Source organism: Primulina huaijiensis, chromosome 6, assembly GCF_012295235.1.
Source record: "Primulina huaijiensis isolate GDHJ02 chromosome 6, ASM1229523v2, whole genome shotgun sequence".
NCBI classification, from domain to species: Eukaryota; Viridiplantae; Streptophyta; class Magnoliopsida; order Lamiales; family Gesneriaceae; genus Primulina; species Primulina huaijiensis.
In genome coordinates this window covers 2,034,256-2,045,064 of record NC_133311.1, presented here as the reverse complement: position 1 = coordinate 2,045,064, position 10,809 = coordinate 2,034,256, and the positions used below count along the sequence as shown (strand labels likewise).

Sequence of the window (10,809 nt, the reverse complement as noted above, 5' to 3'; positions counted from 1 at the left end):
ATGTGTCACGACCCACCAATACAGATCATCTATATCAATCGAAATCATTAGTACAGTGAAAAAGAAATTATAGATTTGGACCTCGTTAGGACGATATAAATACTTCGTAATATTAAAATTTAAAATAATTGCCAACTGAGAATTGTAAAATCTTTTTTAATTGTAACAAATTACAAGCTAGCTGACTCCAAATTAGTAATTTTGTGACATGTAAGTTATTTACGACTCATCACGAATTAATGATTTCACTGATTTAACAAAGCTTCAAAAGAAATATAGTTAGCGAAACACACTTTTTCTCTGGCCGAATTGGTGACGTAAAACATGTTTATTCTCCAAGATTCTAAAAGGAAATGACAAAAAATAGATTAACATGGCCTGCCTCTGATGCACCTGAGGGCACCGGCATGACGAGTTAGCCTCCCTACAAATGAACCAGGCCTGAACTTGATGGTATTTCTCGCTGTCAATGGGTTTCTCGTGTGTTTAATAGGTGACCCCGATTCTGTGAAGAAGGCTCCGTTCTTGAACAGATCGCCTTCGGACCGCCATTGCCATTTCATCCATTCACTCTTCGGAGCATAGTCCCTCTTGGTCACCTGTATGGGATGAACATTTTAAGACTCCCATTAGACATCATTTTAAAGTTAAACATGGCTGAAACATTTGTCTATTTTTAGTACCTCTTTGACATAACGGCCATTTGAGGCTCTAATCGGTTTCCTTGGCTAAGAATGGTGGGATGTGCACTACTGCCGATGGCGTACAGTTCCCAGTGGGAGTAATCGTTGTTGACCACATGGAAGAAACCCCATCGGCACCGTGGCATTCTCTGGATCAAACCCTTTTCGAACCGGTTGAATGCCACTATGACTTGCATGATTGCATCTTTAGCATCACCATCATGTGCACCCAAGAGCATCACCTGCAGAAGCCCGAGTCATAGAGGTGGTTCGACAATAGCTTTATATTATAAATATGGTAGAAAGAGGACAACGGCTAACGAGGCGTCCTCGATTGGAGCCGATCCAACTTACATCATTATGGTGGTTGAATTTGAAGTTGGAGATGGTTATAGCAGTGGAAGCCTCAATCACATCAATGAGCCCATCGGTACTTTTAGATAAAGAAACATGATCTATCCATATATTGCTTGAACTATAGACCGATGTGGCATCTCCATCGCTCTGAGTACGGAAACCCATGTGGTTGAGTGCGTCCCGGATCAGCCCACCGGAGGCCGGAATGATGTTGTGGATCCACACATTGTGGATTATCACATTTTGCACGAATTGTAGTGTTAAGCCTGCACCATAAGCAATGTGAACTTGTGCTCCTCTCCCATCTATGGTCTTGTTGTTAGGGATTTTTATCAAAATCATGTTTTTTACGTATACATGAACATGATATATAATATGCGGAAACTTAATCGATAATTACCTCCGGCCATTGAAAATTTGTTGAAGCTTTCTGATTTCTTTTCAATTGAAGCCTTCTAAACACTTCAACACTCCTTTAGATGGTGTATTTTCTGTATGAGATTGTGTTTTTAGGGACCTCAATGCCTTCGGTATTTATAGGCACACTCATACCATCACCGAGTGTTTTGGGAGCTCGAGATTCAAACCAAATTTGTAAACGTATCTCAATGTTCAAAATTTGAGGCTGTCGTGTACAAATTTTTTCAACAATTGTTGGCAATGGCCGTCATCATTTTCAACACATTTATTTTACGGGTCACAATTTTCTTACATTCTTCCACTTGACCCGTATATCTCATTTATCATAGGAGAAATTAAAATACATGAATCATGACAATAGGTCATCTAAAAAACGATTATTATCTTCCATGTATCACAATGTATTATATCTCTCAAATAACTTAATGAATAAACCCTATGTTTATTCGAGGTCCAACTTTATTGATAATTTTCATGGTAACTGAATATGAAAAATAACATAACTTAATGAGTTTCATTAATTTTGTTTTTACAACAAAATTACATAAAAGAACCAAGTCCCATTCTTTCTGCATGATCCTTAAATTTCAATGGTGGCATGCCCTTAGTCAAAGGATCCGCAATCATCAATTCAGTGCTAATGTGTTTGATAAGTAACTTCTTATCTTTAACACGTTCTCGTATGGCTAAATACTTAATGTCGATGTGCTTGCTTCGACTACCACTTTTGTTATTTTTAGCCATAAATACAGCAGCTGAATTGTCACAATATATTCTTAATGGCCTAGATATAGAATCCATAATTTTAAGCCCTGAAATGAAACTCTTCAATCATGCACCATGTGAGGTTGCCTCAAAACAAGATACGAATTCAGCTTCCATAGTGGAAGTAGCAGTCAATGTCTGCTTTGCACATTTCCAAAATACAGCTCCACCAGCTAGCATGAAAATATATCCTGAAGTGGATTTTCTTGAATCAATGCAGCCAGCGTAGTCTGAATCAGAGTAGCCAATTACTTCCAAATTCTCAGTTCGTCTGAACATAAGCATATAATCTTTGGTCCCTTGAAGATACCTCAATACTTTCTTTGCAGCTTTCCAGTGATCTAAATCTGGATTACTCTGATATCTTCCCAACATCCCAACAATAAATGCAATGTCAGGTCTAGTGCAAACCTGAGCATACATTAAGCTTCCGACAGCAGAAGCATAAGGAATGTTTTTCACTTGTTCCCGCTCTAGATCATTCTTTGGGCATTGGCTCAAATTGAATTTATCGCCTTTCACAACAGGAGCAATACTTGGTGAACAATCTTTCATCCGATATCTCTCTAAAACTTTGTTGATATAGGTTTCTTGAGACAGACCTATAATACATCGAATTATGTCTCTATGTATCTTAATGCCAATGACATAAGATGCATCACCCATATCCTTCATATCAAAGTTTTTATAGAGAAATTGTTTCACCTCCTATAACAAACCCTTATCATTGGTTGCAAGTAATATATCATCCACATATAGAATAAGGAAACAAATTTTGCTCCCACTGACCCTCTGGTATATGCATTGATCCATGAGGTTCTCAACGAATCCGAATGAAGAGATAACATCATGAAATTTTAAATACCATTGACGTGAAGCTTGTTTCAATCCATATATAGATTTCTTAAGCTTACAAACCAATTGCTTACCATTACTAGCGAAGAATCCTTCAGGTTGTTTCATATAAACCTCTTCCTCTAGTTCTCCATTGAGAGAAGCTGTTTTCACATCCATTTGTTGCAAATCTAAGTCAAAATGTGCAACTAATGCTAGAATGATCATTTTCGGCTCCAATGTTAAAGTCCGATTCTTGTAAATACACAACATAATCACTAGAAATAGCTGATCTTCTTATTCTAGTAGATCTCCTTAGGTTGTTTGGTTGATCAACAATTTCTTGTTGTTCTTCATTAACAACTTGATCTACTGGATTTTCATCAGCGATTTGTGGAACATCAGTAAACGGTTGCCTAACACCCATTTGGTCTTGCGGGTTGTGAATAACGACCAATCTGTCATTTGAATAAGAGGGTTGTGCATTAATGTGATCATTCTCAAAGACTATGTCATGATCACTCCCACTAATCAAGTCATTTTCAAGAAATTTTGCATTTCTTGATTCCACAATTCTAGTGTTATGAGATGAACAATAGAATCTGTACCCTTTGGATTTTTCGGCATACCCAATGAAATATCCACTTATAGTTCTTGGGGCCAGTTTCTTTTCATGTGGGTTGTAGACTCTTATTTCAGAAGGACAACCCCAAATGCGTATATGTTGCAAACTCGGTTTCCAACCTTTAAATAACTCAAATGGCGTCTTTGGGACAGCCTTAGTTGGAACTCGATTTAATATATACACAGCTGTCTTAAGAGCTTCAGTCCACAAGGATTTAGGAAGTTTAGAGCTACTAAACATGCTCCTCACCATGTCCAATAATGTTCGATTTCTCCTCTCAGCTACGCCATTTTGGTCCGGAGAACCAGGCATAGTATATTGGGCAACAATCCCATGTTCTTGGAGAAATTTCGCAAACGGACCAGGTGCCTGTCCATTCTCAGTGTATCTACCGTAATATTCTCCACCTCTATCTGTTCTCACAATCTTAATATGTTTTCCACATTGCTTCTCCACTTCAGCCTTAAAAACCTTAAAGGCTTCTAGTGCTTCGTTTTTGTTATGAAGCATGTAGATATACATGTATCGTGAATAATCATCAATGAAAGAGATGAAGTATTTCGGACTTTGAATGTCCATATCTGGACAACAAATATCTGAATGTATGATTTCTAATATTTATGTACTCCTCTTGGCACCCTTTTTAGACTTATTGGTCTGCTTTCCCTTTATGCAGTCCACACATGTCTCAAAATCAGTAAAATCTAAAGTACTGAGTACTCCATCATTTAATAATCTTTTAATTCTCTCTATGGAGATGTGTCTCAATCTCTTGTGCCACAATATAGAGGAATCTTCATTTATAACACATCTTTTAATACCTCCTTGAACATGCATAATGGTGTTATTATTTTGTAAAGAAATAGAGAAAAGACCATCAACCATTGTACCATTTCCAATAAGATTTGATTTATAAAACAAGTTTATTGTTTTATCCAAAAACTGAAATGAATAACCAACGGGTACAAGTTTTGAAACTGAAATTAAATTCCTAGAAAAACTAGGAACATAAAATGTTTTTTCCAATTTTAAAATAAAACCACTATCCAATATAAGGCAGCAAGTCTCAATAGCCTCCACATGCGAAGACATCTTGTTTCCTGAATAGATGCTCCGTTCATTTTCTATTGGCTTCCTTAGGTTTTGCATATCCTGCAAGGTATTTGTAACATGGATTGTAGAACCAGATTCAATCCACCATGTGTTATAAATTATATCAACCATATTAGATTCATAACAGACAAATAAAGTAGAAATACCTTTCTTTTCAAGCCAGTCCTTAAATTTATTGCAATCCTTCTTCATGTGTCTCGTCTTTTTACAGAAGAAACACTTGGATTCTTTCTTAATGTCAGGTTGGGGTGGAATTATTCATTTCCCTTTTCCTTTGACTTTGGCTTGCTTCTTGTACTTTCCTTGTGTAGTCATAAATATATTATCACTCGTTTCCATCAACAACCTTCCTTCCTCTTGAACACACATGGTCATTAATTCATTAATTGACCATTTATCCTTATGTGTATTGTAAGAAATTTTGAAGGGTCCATATTGCTGTGGAAGAGTGCATAAAATGTAGTGCACAAGAAAAGTCTCAGACATTTCCACTTCAAGTGTCTTGAGTCGAGCCGCTATATCCCGCATCTTCATGATGTGCTCTCGCACACCTCTCAGATTGGTGAGCCTTAATGAAGAGAATTCCATAATTAGGGTACTTGCAAGTGCCTTATCTGAAGACTGAAATTGTTCATCAATAGCCTTCAGTAATTCTTTGACATTATTATGCTGGGCGACAGAACCACGTATACCAGCAGAGATTTTGGTCTTATGAACATTACGCAGAGTCGATTAGATCGCTCCCATTTTTAATAAAGATCAACATCATCCGGAATGTTGTTTTCAGTAATAGCAGATGGTTCATCTTTCCGTATAGCATAATCAATATCCATCCACCCTAATTGAAGAAGAATTCTTTCTTTCCATATTTTATAATTATCGCCCTTTAGTTCGGGAATGTCACATTTCATATCAGAAAAACTCGCAGGTTGCATAACTGCACAAAATATCACATGCTTAAAATTTTGAGACAATATCATGTTTTACCAATATAATTCATGTTTTAAAAATCTAGTGACATAAAATTTTCCTGTGGGCTAAAATTTTAATTCAATAAGATTTTTCTGTAGCTTTATGATAAAACTATCAAAATGTATTTTCCTTAACTCCTGTGGGTAAATTAAGAAAATATAATTTGATATTTTATTCTAATTAGTTATATAAATATAATAAAAATCCATGTGGGGTAAAATTTATTATGTTTATATAATTAATTACAATTGATGTCCATTATGTGATCCAAATCCACTTAATGCATAATTTTCCATAATTAAGGATGCTGTGGTTATTCCTCAATTATTTAAAATTATACGGTTCACTGGACAAAATTTTGACTTTACTTAATGCTTTATATAATAATTATTTCGCAATCAACACTTTCCAAGAGTGTTCCCAGGAAAGATAGGTAGGGCTAAAGCCCTTTAAATACCTAATTCCTAGACAGAGCAACGTTTCTCAGGGAGACCAGTGGCTAGTCAAGGCAGTTTAAACCGATCTATGAAGAACTCCCTCAGATCATGTTTTCTCACGTCACCTTATAATTATTATTCAAATTAATTATCCACATTTATGTGAATCTTTATAAGTCAAAATTTTTCATTAAATAACTTTATATTCACATTTTTACTTAANGTCACCTTATAATTATTATTCAACTTAATTATCCACATTTATGTGAATCTTTATAAGCAAAAATTTTTTATTAAATAACTTTATATTCACATTTTTACTTAATATGAACAAATATGTTCCCCATCAGTTTTTCTCTTCAATCAGAGTAGTGATAAAGTGAGGATCACATTTACGTGAAAATGTGGGATCCTCGTCAGTTTTCTCTTTTATCAGAGTAGTGATAAAGTGAGGATTATTTGTTCATTTGTGAACATCTGAAATATTTTATAATATTATATTCACATCTTACTTGATATGTTCATTTCAAATTATAAACAACTCAATATAATTTAATATGAACATAATGTGAATTACCAAAATAATTTTCAATACAATTTGCATTTTAAAAAAATTCAAAAATAAATGCAAGTATAATATTAAATTTGCATGTACACATCAAACACTTATTCATAATATTTGACATTTTATCTAACATGCAAAAATAATTTTTAAACATGTATTAAAAATTACGTCAAACTTGAAATTATTTTAATGTGTTCAATTATTTAACCAAATGTTATATGTATATACCGAATTATACATATAACTTAATAACACATTAATCATTATTTATTTATTTATTATTATTATTATTTTTATTTTAAAAACAATACTAATAATAAAAAACTAAATTATTATCGTGGGTCCCACATTATTATTATTTAAAAAAAAATAATGATGATACTTGAGACATCGGCACATGAAAGGAAAAATTGAACATGTATTAATTGTTTTAAATTGTGTGGGTCTCATTGTCTGTAATAATAGACTCCAGCAAGGTTATTCTTCTCCACACATATGCACGTTATTTGAATTCATAATTCATTATTGAAGTCAGTTTGCAGAGTTATCTTCAACCTCTTTTCTTCTGCAACATCTTCGGCAATTTTTCCCGTAGAGAAAATTCATTCAAAATTTTTTAGAAATTCTCCAATTTTCAAGACTTCAAGGAAGATTTTAAAGGTGGAACCGAAAACAAAATTCTCAGGTAAGTTTCTTAATATTATGATCTCCAAACTTTAAATTTCAAGTTTTTAACGTAAAACTTAAAATTCTTTTTCCAAAATTTCATGATATGAAAACAAATTTTCAAGGCAGAAGTATAACTGCTCTGATACCAAATGTTAGGGATTTTTTTATCAAAATCATGTTTTTTACGTATACATGAACATGATATATAATATGCGGAAACTTAATCGATAATTACCTCCGGCCATTGAAAATTTGTTGAAGCTTTCTGATTTCTTTTCAATTGAAGCCTTCTAAACACTTCAACACTCCTTTAGATAGTGTATTTTCTGTATGAGATTGTGTGTTTAGGGACCTCAATGCCTTCGGTATTTATAGGCACACTCATACCATCACCGAGTGTTTTGGGAGCTCGAGATTCAAACCAAATTTGTATACGTATCTCAATGTTCAAAATTTGAGGTTGCCGTGTACAAATTTTTTCAACAATTGTTGGCAATGACCGTCATCATTTTCAACACGTTTATTTTACGGGTCACAATTTTCTTACACTTGTGGCTTGTAAAAATGAGCTCTTGCCTCAGCCTGATGATCATGTGATGAGAGAAGATGATCCATAGCGGCTCTGGTTGGATTACGGCGTGGCGCAGGGTTCCAGGCTTCGGTTTGTCCATGTTGTCATCAGATGGATCAGTTACAACGTATAATCGCCCCATTTTTCCTCCTATGGTGTGGTGGCCGAAGCCTCTAGTACAGTCCGCTAGCTTCTTCCTGTTCTTGGCCCAGTTTGGATCACAACGCAAGCACTGGTCGATGGGGTTCGTGGCCCGGCAACCACCTTCTCGAAGGTTCCGCCTCGTAACATTTTCACTTACCAACTCCCTGCATGCAGTTTCCTATATATATTTATGTATCCAAAAACATTAAGGAGAATAGTATGTATATGAATTAAAATGACTTACTCGCCAACTAGTTGGTTAAAATCATCTGTTACCTCCTCGGGTTTAGGATTAAATGATTTCAAAGATGCCTCAAAGGATACCTCAGCTCTCTTCTGCAAATACTCATCGTAGTTTGCAATTTTTGCGCTGGATCTTGGTATCGTTTCAACAACTAACAAGAATCCTAGCACCACAAGTATCTGTTGGGGAATTACACCCGAAGCGATGACGACCACGATGATAATATAGTACCCAAAAATGCGGAATAAAATAACCAACAATAACACAAAGATTTACGTGGTTCACCCAATATAGGCTACGTCCACGGAGCACTGCAATTTTTATAACTGGAAGAAATATTACAACAAGTGTATACACCAATACACTCAATATTTCTCACTCCCAACACGAGTATACCGAGAAAATAGTTTCTCTAACTCACAAAAAAGAATTCCCGCACTCAAAAAAAAATACACTCTTTTTTTCTATGCACTATCTTTTTATCAAAGCTAAAAAGCTTTTGATTTTGGGATACAATAACTGAAGGAATTGAGCTATATTTATAACTAATTCCTTCTTTCAGTTTTTAAAATTCTTTCAATGTGGGATACGTTCTTTTTTATTATTTAATTTAATGTGCGTCCCACCCCATTAAATTCTTACCTAACAATTCTCCCACTTGAAGACTTGATTCCAATCATGTCTTCACACCATCAGTGCAGCAGCTCATACCTCTTTTGTTAGTCCAGGAGACCAACTAAAGTCAAATACAACTTCAGTTTTTCAATGATAGCAGCCTTCGTGAGCATATCAGCTGGATTATTGCTTCCAGGAATCTTCTCAAGCTTCAAAACTCCATTCACCTGATCTCTAAGGATCCTGATTCCAAGGATTTTTTTTGCAGTACCCAAATCCTTCAAAGCAAATTCCTTTGATAACTCTTTCTCGAGTTTATCAATCTGCTCCAGTCAAGCTCCTGCTATCAACATATCATCTACATATATTAGTAGTATGATATAATAACCATCAAGCTTCACATAACAACAGTGGCCTGATACCTCAGAAAACCATCATTATTCATTACACCATCAAACTTCTTGTACCACTGTCTTGGAGCTTGTTTGAGACCATACAAGCTCTTCTGAAGTTTGCACACTATTTTCTCTTTCCCTCGCACTTCAAATCCCTGTGATTGATTCATTTCTTCATCCAGCTTTCCATGAAGAAACCTCGTCTTTACATCTAACTGTTCCAGATGTAAATCTTCTTTTACCATCAATCCAAGTACAGTTCTGATAGTAGTTAACTTTACCACCAGAAAGAAAATATCAGTGTAACCAATGACTTCCTTTTCACCTTTTACACCAAGTATTCTTTGTATCGCTTACTACCGTCATGTTCTAACTGATACTCTCACTTGCTATGTAAAAATTTTTAACCTTCAGGAAGTTCTGACAACTCCCACATGTGATTGGATGACAGTGAATCCATCACATCTTCTATGGCTAACTCCCATTGTTTAAAAGTCTCATAAACATCCGATTTATTTTCACAAAATAAACCCAAAATTTCCTGCTCGAATCGTCAACAGTAGTGCCATAATATCTTGAGTGATCTCCAAGGGATGTCACTAGATATGGTCCACATATATCAGTATGTGCCAGCTCCAAATCCGCTGATTTCGGTTCTCTAACCTCTTTTGAAAAGTTCACTTTTTTCTGCTTTCCAAGAAATACAGCTTCACACAGCTTGTGTTCAACGATCTTTAATTCCGGTAGCTTTGCGTTTGAAACAAGCATCTTCATTCCCTTCTCACTCGTATCCCCAAGCCTACTATGCCATAGACTTGAATTAGCTCCAGCATCCACAGCCGCTAATTTATTTCTCAAACTGGAAGTCATATACAGTGTTCCAGTTTTCTTTCCTCGAGCAACAATCATGGCTCCCTTTTTTACTTTCCAAGAACCATCACCAAAGGTCACCTTATGACCTTCGTCGTCAAGCTGTCCTACTGAAATCAGATTGTGTGTCAACTCTGGTACATGCCTTACTTTATTGATTTTCCAGACAGATCCATTTGTCATCTTCATCCGGATATCACCCATACAAATTATTTCCAAAGGTTTTCCATCAGCCAGGAAAACTTTTCCGTAATCTCCCGCAATGTAATTATCGAATACATCACGATTACCAGTAGTATGAAACGAAGCTCACGAGTCCATAACCCAAGAATCAACCGGGCTTTTCATGGATAGTAATAGAGCATCATGTACCTCCTCAGTAACAACATTAGAGTCGTTCTTTGTTGATCTGCAATTCTTTTCCAAGTGACCAGTCTCACCACAGCTCCAGCACTTCACATTCTTTTCAAAGTTGCTTTTGTCTTTTCCGTTTCTTGACTTGGATCTACCATGCCATTGGTTAAAACTCT

General features: G+C 35.5%; 1 pseudogene; it reads right to left on the bottom strand.

The window, feature by feature from the left end:
* Nucleotides 1-368: 368 nt before the first annotated feature.
* Nucleotides 369-9,869, bottom strand: LOC140978920 (pectate lyase-like; annotated as a pseudogene).
* Between the last annotated feature and the right edge of the window lie 940 nt (nt 9,870-10,809).